General features: G+C 37.0%; 1 protein-coding gene across 1 annotated transcript in view; it reads right to left on the bottom strand.

Moving 5' to 3' along the window:
- Irbp (Inverted repeat-binding protein) overlaps window positions 1–13920 on the bottom strand; it is a 146233-nt gene that overhangs the window by 65480 nt on the left and 66833 nt on the right. The gene's annotated exons all lie outside the window — the stretch shown is intronic.

Below are 13920 nucleotides of genomic sequence, written 5' to 3'. Positions count from 1 at the left end.
AGTTGTTGACAGTGTGCATGATGGTGATGAGTGACAGTTCAGTATATAGTCAGCATCTCGGACATTTCATTTGAACGTGCGTAACACATAATAACAGAAGTTCCCAATATGAAAAATGTGCCAGCACAATGGGTCTCAAAGTTGCTGACAGCAGATCAAAAATACTAAAGAGTTGTCAAGTGAGCATTTCCATTATTTTCAAGATCCAGCAAATTCCCTTGCAAGGTTTGTGACCATGAACACTGCATGGGTCCACCAGTTTCAGCCAGAGGCAAAGGAGCAATCCAAAACAGTGGAAACAAAGCTCTTTTCTTCCTCCAAAGAAAGAAAAGTTGATTCCTTCTGCTGGCAAGATGACAGTACCAGTTTTCTTGGATGCCAATGGAGTGTTACTAGCGGATTACCTTCAGAAAGGCCAGACAGTCACAGGGGCATATAACATAGACCTTGTAAGGCATATGCATGAAAACATTAAAGACAAATGACAAGGAAAAACTGCAGCATTTGTCTTTGATGTTTTCAAACTCAGCAAAGGAGCCTTGTTTCACCAAGACAATGCACCTGCTCACAGATCAGTCACTGCCATGGCTGCACTGCCTGAGTGCAGCTTTGAAATCTTTGACCATCCCTAGCACAATCAGACTTTCACATACTTCCTAATTTGAAAAAATACCTAGCTAGCATCCATTTTCCCATTAACAGTAATGTTGCGGCTGCAGTGGATGCATTCCTAGAGGCCCAAGAGAAAAACTTTCTGCACAGGTGGAATCAAAGCATTGCAGCATCAGTGGCAAAATTGTATTGACACCAAAGGTGACATGTTGAAAAGTAACATGTTACCAGACTCCTCAAAAAACCCTTCATACTCAGGCCATGAACATTTCAAACACCCCTTATAATCAAAAAAGCAAGTTCTAAGCAGAATTAATGCACTTTATTTTCCACTTATTTTGACATGGTGAATAATGAAGTCCATTTCAGTCTTTTTTCAAGATGATGGATTAAATAAAAATATTTGCATAGGATAATATAAGAAAGGTCAAATAATGCAGGGAAATAAGAAATAATAATAATAATAATACAAAAATAACTAAATAAAATAAAATAGAAAATTATTACTATTCACATTTCCACAAAGTAACCATCTAATTCCACTTGGAAGAGTCATGGCCTCTGCCACACTAGGAAGCAACTTATTCAATTCTAGCATTTGGCAACCTGCTCTCCACAGGTGAGATCAACTTCATGAGATCCAATCTTCTGTTATTCCTGAGATTTCATATTTGCATCTTCCTGGTTCTAAAGATCTACAAGGTGAGCTACAAGGGAGAACAGACCTACTTCATTCATTTTACTCAACCCCTTTGGGCTTATACACCCAAATCAGATCTCCCCTTAAATGTCTAATTGGCAGTCCATTAGAAAAAAAAAAAATCAATGCACACGTGCATTGATATTTTTTTTTTAATGAAAACCCCAAACACGAAAGGTATCAAAACCTATAGTACTTAGTACTGTGCATGGGTTGAAGGAGAAGTATGGGGGGAGGGGGATGCCGGAAACTTTGCTCTAGAGACTAAACATGGGTTTCACCACTTCAAGCCTCCAATAAGCAAAGTGGTGGTATTTCACCGGTTGATGAAAATCATCTACCATCTGAGAATTTACACTCATCACTAATCTGGTTGCACTTCTTTGGACAATATCCAAGCTCTGTCTTATTTTAGATAGTCTCCAGACTTAAATATGATATGAGGAGATGCTGTTAAAACAACCTACCCACTTCCATGGCTCCATAGCCGAGTGGTCAGGAGCGGGAGTGCAGTAGCACACGTTCTTTGAGTAGACCGTGGTTCAAGCCCCTGACTGTTGAATACAGTTGATCTGCCAACCCGCACCAGACCAGCGTGGCAGATTATGGTCCATTTTCCTTCAGCACGAATTGCTCGAGGAGGCTTCCATCCTGCAGTTGATAATGGCTGCACTTTACCTTTTTTTTTTTTTTTTTACCCACTTCCTTTTTTTTTCTGGCAGCGCTTACTAAATTTCAGACTGACGGAAAACCAATTTGTCATGATTTTGCGACACCAAAATGATGTCATTTGACGTCACTTCTGGTTTTTCGATTTGATTGACAAACCAGAAATGAAAATTTTGTGACAAGAAAATGTGTTGCAAAATCATAACAGGATAGTGAATTCCAAGGGCATGAAAGAGGTGTCAATAAGAGTTGTCAACAACAGAAATTATGTCATTTGCGGTTTGGTGATTTGACTGACTGACCAAAAATTGCAATTTTGCATGGAAAGTCATCTCAGGACTGCACTTCCAGTTTGACAATCAAATCGACAAACTGGAAATGATGATTTTTTGGCACGTCATTTCCGTGCCGTAAAATCACACATCGACACGATTTTGTCAATTTGAAGCACCATTCCTGCGACAAGGCATGAATGGTGCTTTAAATTAACATGTCTGTCATTAACCGGCATTAATTTCTTGTAACACGTGAATGTATGTTTGTGAGTTTGAAGCTCTCTGAAGCCTCACTATTGGAGACACACTAACTCGTTGATCATTGCGATGGCATCTTCTTTTTCTCGCCCAAAGGATCTCTGGGAGTGCTATTTAGCCCCAAAAACATGTGCACGTGTGGACTATTGTGATGTTGAAATTCCATGCACTTGAAAAAGTTGACCATGTAAAATTGACCAAACAGGCTATAATGTTTCGACTGCAATATGTTCATAATTACATCCACAATCTTCTTGAAGTATATCACACAAGTTACAGCATCTTCATTCATTAGTGCCACCTTCTGCCTGAAGTCATCACTAATATCGCGTCCCTTATTCTGTAGCTTGCACAATAGCCGAAGCAAGTGCAGTCAACCGATTTCATTGGCATTCAGAGTCAAGAACATTGTAGGTTTGCAGGGCTGTCTAATCATGGCAAATAGATTATGCTTATGTTGAGCCCAGGTCGAGTTTGTTTTCGACACATGTTAATGTATCGAAATTTATGTATTCTTTGTATTCTGTTAATGTATTCTTTGGAGTGAACTTACTCATGGATCAGTTTTGTATCTTTACCTATGTATTTGAAAGCCACCGTCAAAGAGTCTCTCATTCTCAATCTCATTACCTTCATTGCTACGTAAAGGAGATGATATGGAGTGACTCCATGTTGGCCAGATCGTCTGAGCTCACTCATTACCATCATGAAAGGAGTCACACGTAAATTTTCTCTGAACATGCTGAATTGTACAAGATAAATGGGTCAAGTAATCAATGTGCCTGTTTCAGTCAATCTCCCTTGGCAAGCGATGGACCATTGTGTTGACTGAAACAGGCACATTGATCACTTGGCCCAGAATGCCATATTGTCCATATGCGTGCCTCAGGTGCCTTATTTGCATGAACAGTAAGCGTGGAGAAATAAGCCTCTGTTCTTAAGTGATTCTCTGCAGCTATTACACACAAAGATCGCGTCAATATCAACATCAGAAAATGCAGTATGTATCAATGGTGAATCTTTAGCAGCTCGTTTCTTTGTGTTATTTTCGAACTATAGATCGCAAATGTAGCATACAGAACAGTGATAATGTTTTCATAAATATATTTTGAAACTCTCAATGCACGTTCTTATGTAAATAGTAGTCGGTGTAAGGAAAAGGAGCTTGATTGTTTAAACTCATCTGCTCCGCAATTGGAGAAATGTTCTGTTGTACATAATTAATACTCACTTCGGGTACATTATTGTTCAATGGAGTGGCATTGCTGGTTGAAGACACTGCTAAATCGAACACTTGATTTTCTGTTTGTCTTTTACACAATCTCGATAGTTTATCAGTTTTGCTCGCTCGTTGCTACCTCCATCTTTATTTTGTTAGGTTGGCTTGCTCAATACTCTCGACAGTGCTCTGCATTTGACTTCAGCATCGTTGAACACGACTGAATAGCTGTTGAACACAATGGCTATTCAGTCCCTTTCAATGCTCAGAAATTTATTGATGTGAAAACATCTACAGCAGCAACGATGGAATGTAATGAAAATGTGGATTGCAACAAATGGCTACAATCAAATGAGTAATTCGGCTATTGGCTTGGATTTCACTAACCTCTTCCAAATGTTGATTCGGTAGAGTAAGTAGATGGAGTGAGCATAAAATGTTATGCTCATTCGTGATTTCGCTTCTAGCTGTTCAATTTTAAAACGGTTCTGATTTTCATCAAAGATCTTTTCACATAAAGCATCTTTTGTGCATACGGATACCCACGAATTTTTTTTTTTGACAAATGGGTGTCAAATTATGAAAGCTTATTTTATGTTAAACAGCCCATTTGCCTCAATAAAACTCTAATATCCATTTTTATTTTTTACTAGAAGGTTGAAGAAAGGACGTCAGCCCAAAATGTCACTTCCAACAAAACTGAGGAAACCAGGAAAATACCAAAGGAAATTTTCATGCTAATAGTATTAGTAATGGCCATATGGTGCGAGGAAGCCGAAGGTTTTGCTGCACCAGCCAAAATATAAAAAAAAAAGAAAAAAGAAGTAAAACAATAATAATAATAAAATTAAATAAATAATTAATAAATAATAAAAGAAAAGGAAATACACAACCTATGCATTTCCACCTGTAGGTAACTATCCAGCTGATCTTTGAATTTTCCCGAACTGTCAGCCTCAACTACACATGTAGGTAACTTATTCCAATAATTTATAACTCAATGGCTAAAATAAAACTTCCTGCAATCCAGTCTAAACATCTCCCCCCATAACTTGAATTTATGGCCCCTAGTTCTAGAATCATTTATTTATAACTGAAAATTTCATCCTTGTTCATTTTACTTTTGCCACTCAGAGCCTTAAACATCTCAATCAAGTCTATTCTAAGGTGCCTAGTATCCAAGCTGTACAACCCCATTTTCAAAGTCTTTCCTCATATGGACACTCTTTTGTCGAACTCACCAGGTGATTTACTCGTCTTTCGACCCTTTCAAGAAGCTTGATGTCTTTTTTGTTCAACATCCTTGAAAACAGTATTCCAAGTGTGGTCTAACAATAGCCTTATATAATGGTATTATGACATCCTTTTCTCTACTAGAAAATGCTTGATAAATCACAGATAGGACACCATGGGCCTTCCCTGAAACCTGTCTACAATGTTTGGAGAACTTCATGTCTGATTGTATCATAACTCCCAAGTCCCTTTCTTCAACTGCTGACTTTAGTTCAACTCTGTCAAGTGTACAAGTTATTCTGGGGTTGCTGTTCCCCAGGTGTAAGACCCTGCATTTTTGCTGAATTAAAGTATAGCTGCCACTTTTCTGACCATCCCTGAAATCTATCTAGGTCACTCTGAAGAAGCTCTGTTTGGCTGTGAAAATTAACTACTCTACCGATCTTTACATCATTTGCAAATTTATCCCTTTCCCTTCATTGATGTCATTTAAGAAAATCAAAAATAAGTGGTCCCAATACTGATCCTTGCGGAATCCTACTTCTTACATTAACCCAATCTGAAGTTTATCCAACACTCTTGCCTCCTGCCCTGAAGCCATCCTGCTATCCCTCTGATTCCAACCTGTTTCAGCTTATAAAGTAACTGCTCACATGTGGCACTGAACTGAATTAGTCAAATGCTTTGCTGAAATTATTCTCTAAATTCAGCTCATGAGTGACCCTGTCAAAATAGCTAAACAGATTTGTTAAACATGATTTTCCTTTTATAAAACCATGCTGATCCTTCAGAATTCCATTTCTATCTAAATGATCCTGAACTCCACCCTCAATCATTACCTCCATGATTTTCCTACTAATGAAGTTAGACTAACCAGTCGATAATTTCCCAAAACTCTTATAACCGCCATTATGTATTGGCAATACACTGGCACTTTTCCAATCCAACAGAATCTCGAATCTCAACAGAATATGTTGGTGACATTAGTCCATGCTATGCAACCATCAAAAGTTGGGTTGAAAATTAAAAATGGGGTTTTCTGACACTGAGAATGTTTGGGAACACCAGTTTCTGCAGCAGTGCCTGAAAAACGTTGCTGCCATTCACACCATTATACTGTCTGATAAACAAATTTCTGATAACACATAGCTGGGACTCTAGACATGTCTGAGGAACATGTTGGATATGTTATTCATGGCACTTTGGACACGTGGAAACTTTAATCTAAAATGAGGACACAAATCATATACAACAGAAAATCACAATGAGTTTGCATTTGTATGATTTTACTAATATTAGTGGGTCTCGATTACACAAGCTGTTCAACATGTAGAAACTTTCTGACAAATGGGTCCCCAAATATCTGAATGCATCCTATCTTTAACTCCCATCATGCAACACTTTGAGCAAGGTGCCAATGGATTTTGATGCAAATTGTGACCATGGACGAAACAAGATTGTTTCATTATGTTTGAGAGACTAAAAAACAGTTGGAGTGAAGTAGGTTGGGTATTATTCAAATAACTTTTTATTTGAATAAAAATTAATAAAAATTTATTTGTTATTCATCTGTTCATTATTCATCAGTCACACTATGAATAAATTACTAGAAACAAACACTATTTGATTAATTTAATAATTTGATTAAATTGAATTAAAAGAAATAAATGAAATACACTGCCATTGCTATAAAATGGTTTCGTTTAAACACGGATTATTTTTTAACACCATTATTATGCAGGAAAGGGCTCTTATAATGCAGTTATAAATACGAAAAAAAAAAAAAAAAAATTTAAATCTTATTTCAAGTTTAAGCCCGCCCTAATGCTTTCCCAGATTTCTCCTACTCCATGTCCATGCAGTTGCTAATTCAGAATGTTTTTATTTTGCATTTATTTTATAGTAATAATATTTGCCATATAGTGCAAGTAAACCACAGGCTGCTACTACACTGGCAAAAAAAAAAAAAAAAACTCAACCAAGTAGATAAGAAAACACAAATTATGTGCTTCCCTTCTCACACAGTTAAGTTCCAGTAGACCTTTGAATTTATTCAAACTGTCAGCCCCAACTACCTGCAAGAGCAACTTGTTCCAGCTATCAACGACTCGCTAGATAAAAGAAAACTTCCTACAATCTAATCTAAACCTCAAGCCCTGTAATTTGAATTTATGACCCCTAGTTCTGGAATTCTGGAACAGTGAGTCCACCTTTATTCATTTTACTAATCCCTCTCAGAGCCTTATAAACCTCAATCAGGTCACCTCTGAGGTGATTGATTGACAAGCTCTATAGTCCATATAACATAAAATGAGTCTTTTTCTCATACGATCGTCCTTCTGTCGATCTCACCATTCGAGTTGTCAGTCTCTTGGACCCTTTCAAGAAGCTCAATGTCTTTTTTTAGATGAGGTCTCTATACTTGAACACAGTATTTCAAATGTGGTCTTACAATTGCCTTATACTGTGGGATCATGACCTCCCTATCTCTACAGGATAGCGTTTGATAAATCATTGACAGGACACCATGGGCTTTTCTAGCTGTCTGTTTATACTGTTCAGAAAACACTTCATATCTGCCCATATTGTAACTCCCAGATCCTTTTCCTCCTCCACTGTTTTTAATTCAACCCCACCAAGTATATAATTTATTTGTGGGTTGCTATTCCCCAAATGTAAGACCTTGCATTTAGCAGCATTAAAACATAGCTGCCACTTCTCTGACCATCTTTGAAGTCTGTTCAAGTCATCCTGAAGGAACGCTGCTTGGCACTGATCATTAACTACTCTGCCAATCTTTATGTCATCTGCAAATTTTGACATCATGCCTTCTATCTCTTCGTCGATGTCATTTATGAAAATGAGAAACAACAGTGATCCGTGAGGGATCCCATCCCTGATGTTACACCAATCTAAAGAATACCCATTAATCACTGCCCTATGCCCTGCAGTCATCCAGCAATCCATCATAGAATCTTACAAGTAATCCCAAACTGTTTAAGCCTATACAATAACCTCTCATGAGGGACAGAGTCAAATGCTTTGCTAAAATCGAAATAAACTTTATTTTAATAACTTATTCACAATGGAACAAAGTGACAGTGATACCTGATCAAGTTTAAGTCTTTCGAGCCTTGAAATATCTGCGAAGCCTGGACCTTCGGGAATGAATGAATGAATCCATCAGCAATGAACATGAAAGTGAGTCAGTTCCAATTAGCCATTGTGGATGGCATGTTTTTTAAGATGTTGACTGAAGTAAGTTCATCTGCAGAAAAAAGGGTTGTTGCATCCTGTGTAAAGTGTGAACCGAGGACAGTAAAAATTAAAGGTTCTGCAAATTCATCTAATTTTATTTCTCACTTTAAAAGACAGCACGGAATTGAAACCTTCCAAGATTATGAGGAATATCGCAAGTCAAAAAATGCACCTAAAAGTCATGAATTTGATGTAAAAAAGAAAATGGTATCAATGTAATGTCGTCATTAAAAGACTGTTAAGAGATAAGTATCTCTCAACAGTCTTTTAATGGTGACATTACAAAATTCCTAATTCACATTATGGTTCCTCTGAGAACTGCTGAGGATTTATACTTTTTAAAAATGTTTGAGAACATAAATATTTCCTATTAAATTTCACTGTTAATTAAATTGCATTTAAAAGGAAATCATCACCCAGACTAGAGCTACGAAACAAAGATCACAAACTAACGAGAGTGCTGTGCCTCGGGGGAGAAACAAAGGGTTCTCAAATGCATCACACTCCTATGCATCAGGCAATACAGAGAATCTCCAAGGCAGAATGCACTGTTCCCAAAGGAACTAGTTATTGTTTGCAACTATTGTCAGGGAGACGGGGAATATACTATGCAAGAGGGATAGGCGGAACAGGACCAGGGTATGTCTGCCAGATGCAAAAGTTGATGAAGTTGTAGAGCAGATATCATCTTTTAAGGGCACAAAAGGTGACATTGTTGTACACATTGGAACTAATGATATTGAGTAAGAGATCTGCAGATTTACTCAAAAAGTACAGATCAATGTTGGAAAAAAAATTGCGAGTTAGGGTTGAATATGAAAGTGTCTGCAATTCTGCCCAGACACGATAGGAGGGAGTATATGATGAGAGTCTTGTCGATCAATTCAGCCCTGGAGAGATTTGTGCAAGGCTCAAGGGTTAGAATTTTTTTCAGCCTGGTCTGTGCTTGTTGATAGGAGAGACTGCTTCTACAGGGATGGGGTACACTTAAACAGAAAGGGTGCAAGAATATTTGCTGATGCTATCAAGGCAGTGTTAGGTGGGTCGGAAAACTGCTGGCTTGGGGGGATACACAGACTAAAAGGTTAACAGTGGCCGCAGGTAGAGGCAAAAGTGATTCATGCACTGCTTCTATTAGAATGAGCAGCAGCCTGGAAAGCAAGGCAATGGAGATTTCCAGGACTGCTGGGAGTCATAGTGGAACAATGACTCCCAGCAGTCCTGGAAATACATGGGCTGTGATAGGATAACTAAGAGTAGAAACAGGTGCATGTACACTTGCATTCACACCATTGCTAGGAGTATAGTTAATAAATTTGATGAGCTTGAAGTGATAGTCAAGACATCAAAAGCAGATATTGTTGGGATATCAGATATGTGGTGGCACACAAACATAAGCAGTGCAGAATTGGAATTTGGGGAGTACAATGCATACAGAAAGGATAGACAAGACAGGAAGGGAGGAGGGGTTATGCTGTAAGTTAAGAAACACATAAAATCTAAGGAAGTACATCCAATTGATGTTGGTGGAAAATGCAATGTTGAATCTGTTTGGTGTCACATAAGTACAGGGAAAGGTAAAATGAGAGTAGGTGTGTGTTATAGGCCTAATGAATCTGATGAGTATAATGAGCAATTGTGCAGAGAAATAGAGTGGGCCAGTAAATCAGAATGTCTTATAATGGGGGATTTTAACTTTCCAGATATCAACTGGAACTCGTGGGTTGGTCACTTGCACACTAGAAAGACTTTTGTGGTTTTATTGGATGACTGTTTACTACAGCAACATGTTCGAGAGGCAACCAGAGAGAGTAATACTCTTGATCTGATTATCAGCAGTAATCATTAATGATCATGGAGTCTTGATCGACGGCAGGGTCCAGGGCAGGTCATGGAGCCTTGTTGACAATATATAGGAATTTTGCTAGCAGGGACAGGGAGGTGATTATCGCCTTGTATAAGGCAATGGCCAGGACACACCTAGAGTGCTGTGTACAGGTCTGAAGGCCTCATTTTAGGAAGGATGTAGAGTTGCTAGAACGAGTATAAAGAAGGGCAACAAGATTGGTGAGGAGAATAAAGGGGTGCTCTTACCAAGGAAGACTTAAGTTCTGCAAATTGCGGCACATGGAGAGTAGGCACCTGGGATGTGATCTGATTTAGGTGCATAAGGCCTTGAGTGGCTTGGGCAAGCTGAATGCTGATGGGATTCTTCCTCTTGCTCAGATTAAGAACCTGAGGGGGGAACAGATTCAAATTGAGGAAAGACAGTTGTAGAATAGATGTGCGGAAATTTACCTTTAGCCAGCGGGTAGATGGAACAGACTTCCATCTTTTGTTGTGGAAGTTGATAGCTTAAATAAATTTAAGGCTGAGTTGGACAGGCATTTGGAACAAATAGAGGGGTGAAATGGAAGGGTTCTTTTTTTTGGCTGATTCTGGATAAGCTTGCTTTCTTGCATCGTATGCCTCTACTAATGCTAATTTCAAAAGCTGAAATTAGCATTAGTCATAATCTCGGATGTTGTATTGATGATTTATTCAACAGTAACATTTCTCAAATAAAAGAGGAACTTAAATTTTGTATTTACGACCAGCTGACACATGGTCAACTAGGAAACAGATTTTTTAGGCATATCCTGAAAGAGGCCTCTGAGGTCAGGAAAACTCATATCTAGGAAATAAACTCATACACTGACCATTGAACAAAATTTTTACTGTAACTAAAATTTTTACAAATAGTATAAAAACAAATTATTTACAATAAACTAATGATTGTATATTGCAGAATACTAAAAACTGTGATAAAAATCGTTTACCATAAAATAAGCTAAAATATAAAATTAAAAGCACTAAAAACCTGGAGCTTTCGAGAGCGTCAGCTCTCTTCTTCAACAGTAATATGACTTTCTACAACATCTGCTTAAATAGCAGGTTCACGGTACCTCCACACGTGGTATTTCTCCACGTGGTTCAATCGGCACATTTTTTAGGCATGACCGCTTACTGGATTACACTGGATGTAGAAGGAAAATCAGTTGTGCTAGCATGTTATAGGTTTTGCAGTACACATTCCTTCAATAGAATTGCTGACCTTTTAGACAATATACATTCAGATTTTGATATAAATTGAACAAAAATTGTAGCAGGCAGAAAGACTTTTCTCTTTTGCCTCTATTATTACTGTTCCTAAGTCTCATATGCTTTCTGATGACTTCTTTGAAAAATAGGTAGTACTGAAAGCTAATTTGGAACAATTGGAATGATTATAATGGACCTTGAAGTGGCAAGTATAAAGAGGATGGCCAAATACAATTGCGAGGTAAGGCCTTACAACCCATTCAAATAAAAAACTTGCCTTTTTGATTATTCTAATTTTTATTCTCAAATAATTTTTTTTGACCATGAATTACAAATAAATTCCTTATTTGCAACTAATTTTATTCACAAATAATTTTTATATTGAGAAATTATTTTTTTTTATTCACAATTTTTTTTTTATTTGTAATTCAGTAAATAAAAATGCATTCTGGTAACAAATAAAAGAATAACTTTTTATTTTGTAACAATTATTTTATTCATTGATTAAATTATTTATTTCTTATTCATGAATAAAAGTGTTGTTTTTATTCATTAATTGTAGTTCTGAATGAAATTTGCCCTATAATGGCTCTCCCCCCCCTTTCCAAAGAAGTTTCACACAGAAGTCTGCTGGGAAAAATCACCTCCTCTGTCTTTTGGGTCAAGGATGGAATTTTTTTCAGAAAAAGTGTAGTAAAACAATAACTGCTTAGCATTATTCATCACTTTTAAACAAACCAAAACTGAAGGAGGAATTAAAGGCAGAACGCAGGGGAAAACTCACCCAAGGAGTGGTTTTTGCAGGACAATATTCTGGGGCACACACAGCTGTCAAACTTCTGTCAAATTAACTGAACTAGAGGTTTTTGCAGGACAATATTCTGGGGCACACACAGCTGTCAAACTTCTGTCAAATTAACTGAACTAGACTTTCAGCTTCTTTATTCTTCTATATTCATCAGATCTTGCACCATCAGACTACTACCTCTTTCTGAATTTCAAAAAGATTTTAAGGGTATCAAATTTGAATCAAATGATGACATTAATTATATGAGCTACAAAAGCCTGGCTTGGGGAGCAGTCTTTCGATTTCTATTTGCAAGGTTCATATGTGTTGGAACAATGGTGTAGAAAGTGTGTGTGGAGTTGAAATGCAAATATGTTGAATAAACTATGTATATAATTGGATTATCTTGTTTCTTTCTATTACAGGCTGAGAACTTATCAGTACCCCCCCCCCCACCACATTACAAATGCAGTATAACCATCAATGTTGTATAGATTTCACTTCTGACACCAGCCCAATTTGAGGAGTAACGATTAATCAGTCCTCTGCCTTCTATCCTCAGCTGTCCTGCTATCAATAAGGATATCACCCATTATATAAACATATTCTTGTTGCTTATGCAGCAACCTGTCATATGGAACAGAGTCAAATGTTTTGGCAAAGTCCAAGTAAACAATGTCAAAATTATTTCCTAAATCCACTCAAGTGACTCAAAACAGTTAAAGATTAGGTAAAGAATGATTTTCTATGTACAAACATGTACTGTATTTTATTCAGAATACCATTTATACCTAGATGTCCCTGTATTGCAAACTTCATTATTGCTTCCATGGTTTCCCTACTACTAAGTCAGACTGACCACTCTATAGTTGTCTATCTCTTAGAATCATCTTTATCTATTAGTAAAGTGCCACCACTTCAATCCAAACGAATCTATCATTCAAATGATGCCCTCGTAATTAATCTGAATGGTTCAATTCCCTCTCTCTCTCTTGCTGCCTCCCTCAAAATTACTGGATGTATATACCATCACTGCCAAGGGACCTTACTTTCCTTTAGGCTTGAAAGTTTTTCTAACAAATCACCTTCTGCAATTTCAATATTTCTAATTTAATACTTCACTCACAGTTTTGCCTTGCCACAAAGGGCCTTTTATTTGTAGAGATTGATGGAAAGTACTTATTCAATTCAACAGCAACCTCAACTGGGTTATCTACAATTTTTGCTGTATCCATCGTACAAGGATCTGATCTGATTTAATCACTTCTCTGTAGTCATATATGTGAAAAATTTGTCCCCTTTCTGTGTATCACAGATATCACAGTACTATCACAGATTATCTTATAGCTATTGTAGGCTTCAGTACTTTTCGTCACCTGTACTATTTATAATACAGATGTAGCATCACAAATGTAGCAAAATGTGTCAGCTGAATGTCAGAAAAATGTTACAGAGCCTCTTCTTGCTATACTGAACATAAAAATAAAAATGATTTCACTTGGACTGTTCTGGACAAATTGAAAAAGTACAAAGAATAATACTTCCCAGTGGTCTTTGTAAATAAAGAATGCTATATATATAAGCTCCACTTTCTTGCATTCTTTGCCATTTTAACACTGGTCTCAATACTAACATTACTTTAATATTATTAATTTTTTAAATCTTTAATTTTTTGCTTTTCAATTTCAGTTCACTTGTTTTATTCAGTATCACAAAAGATCAAATAAACTTGTAATATTTTATAAAACCCTCTATGTTGTTGGCTTTCTTATCTCATAAGCATTTCCCCCAGGAATGGAAATTTAAATAACTAAACTTTAGTTCTACC

This window comes from Mastigoproctus giganteus, chromosome 10 (assembly GCF_048544385.1).
Source record: "Mastigoproctus giganteus isolate SK-2022 chromosome 10, ASM4854438v1, whole genome shotgun sequence".
Classification (NCBI taxonomy): domain Eukaryota; kingdom Metazoa; phylum Arthropoda; class Arachnida; order Uropygi; family Thelyphonidae; genus Mastigoproctus; species Mastigoproctus giganteus.
The sequence above is the reverse complement of the archived record's forward strand: the minus strand, read 5'-3'. Positions and strand labels throughout refer to the sequence as shown.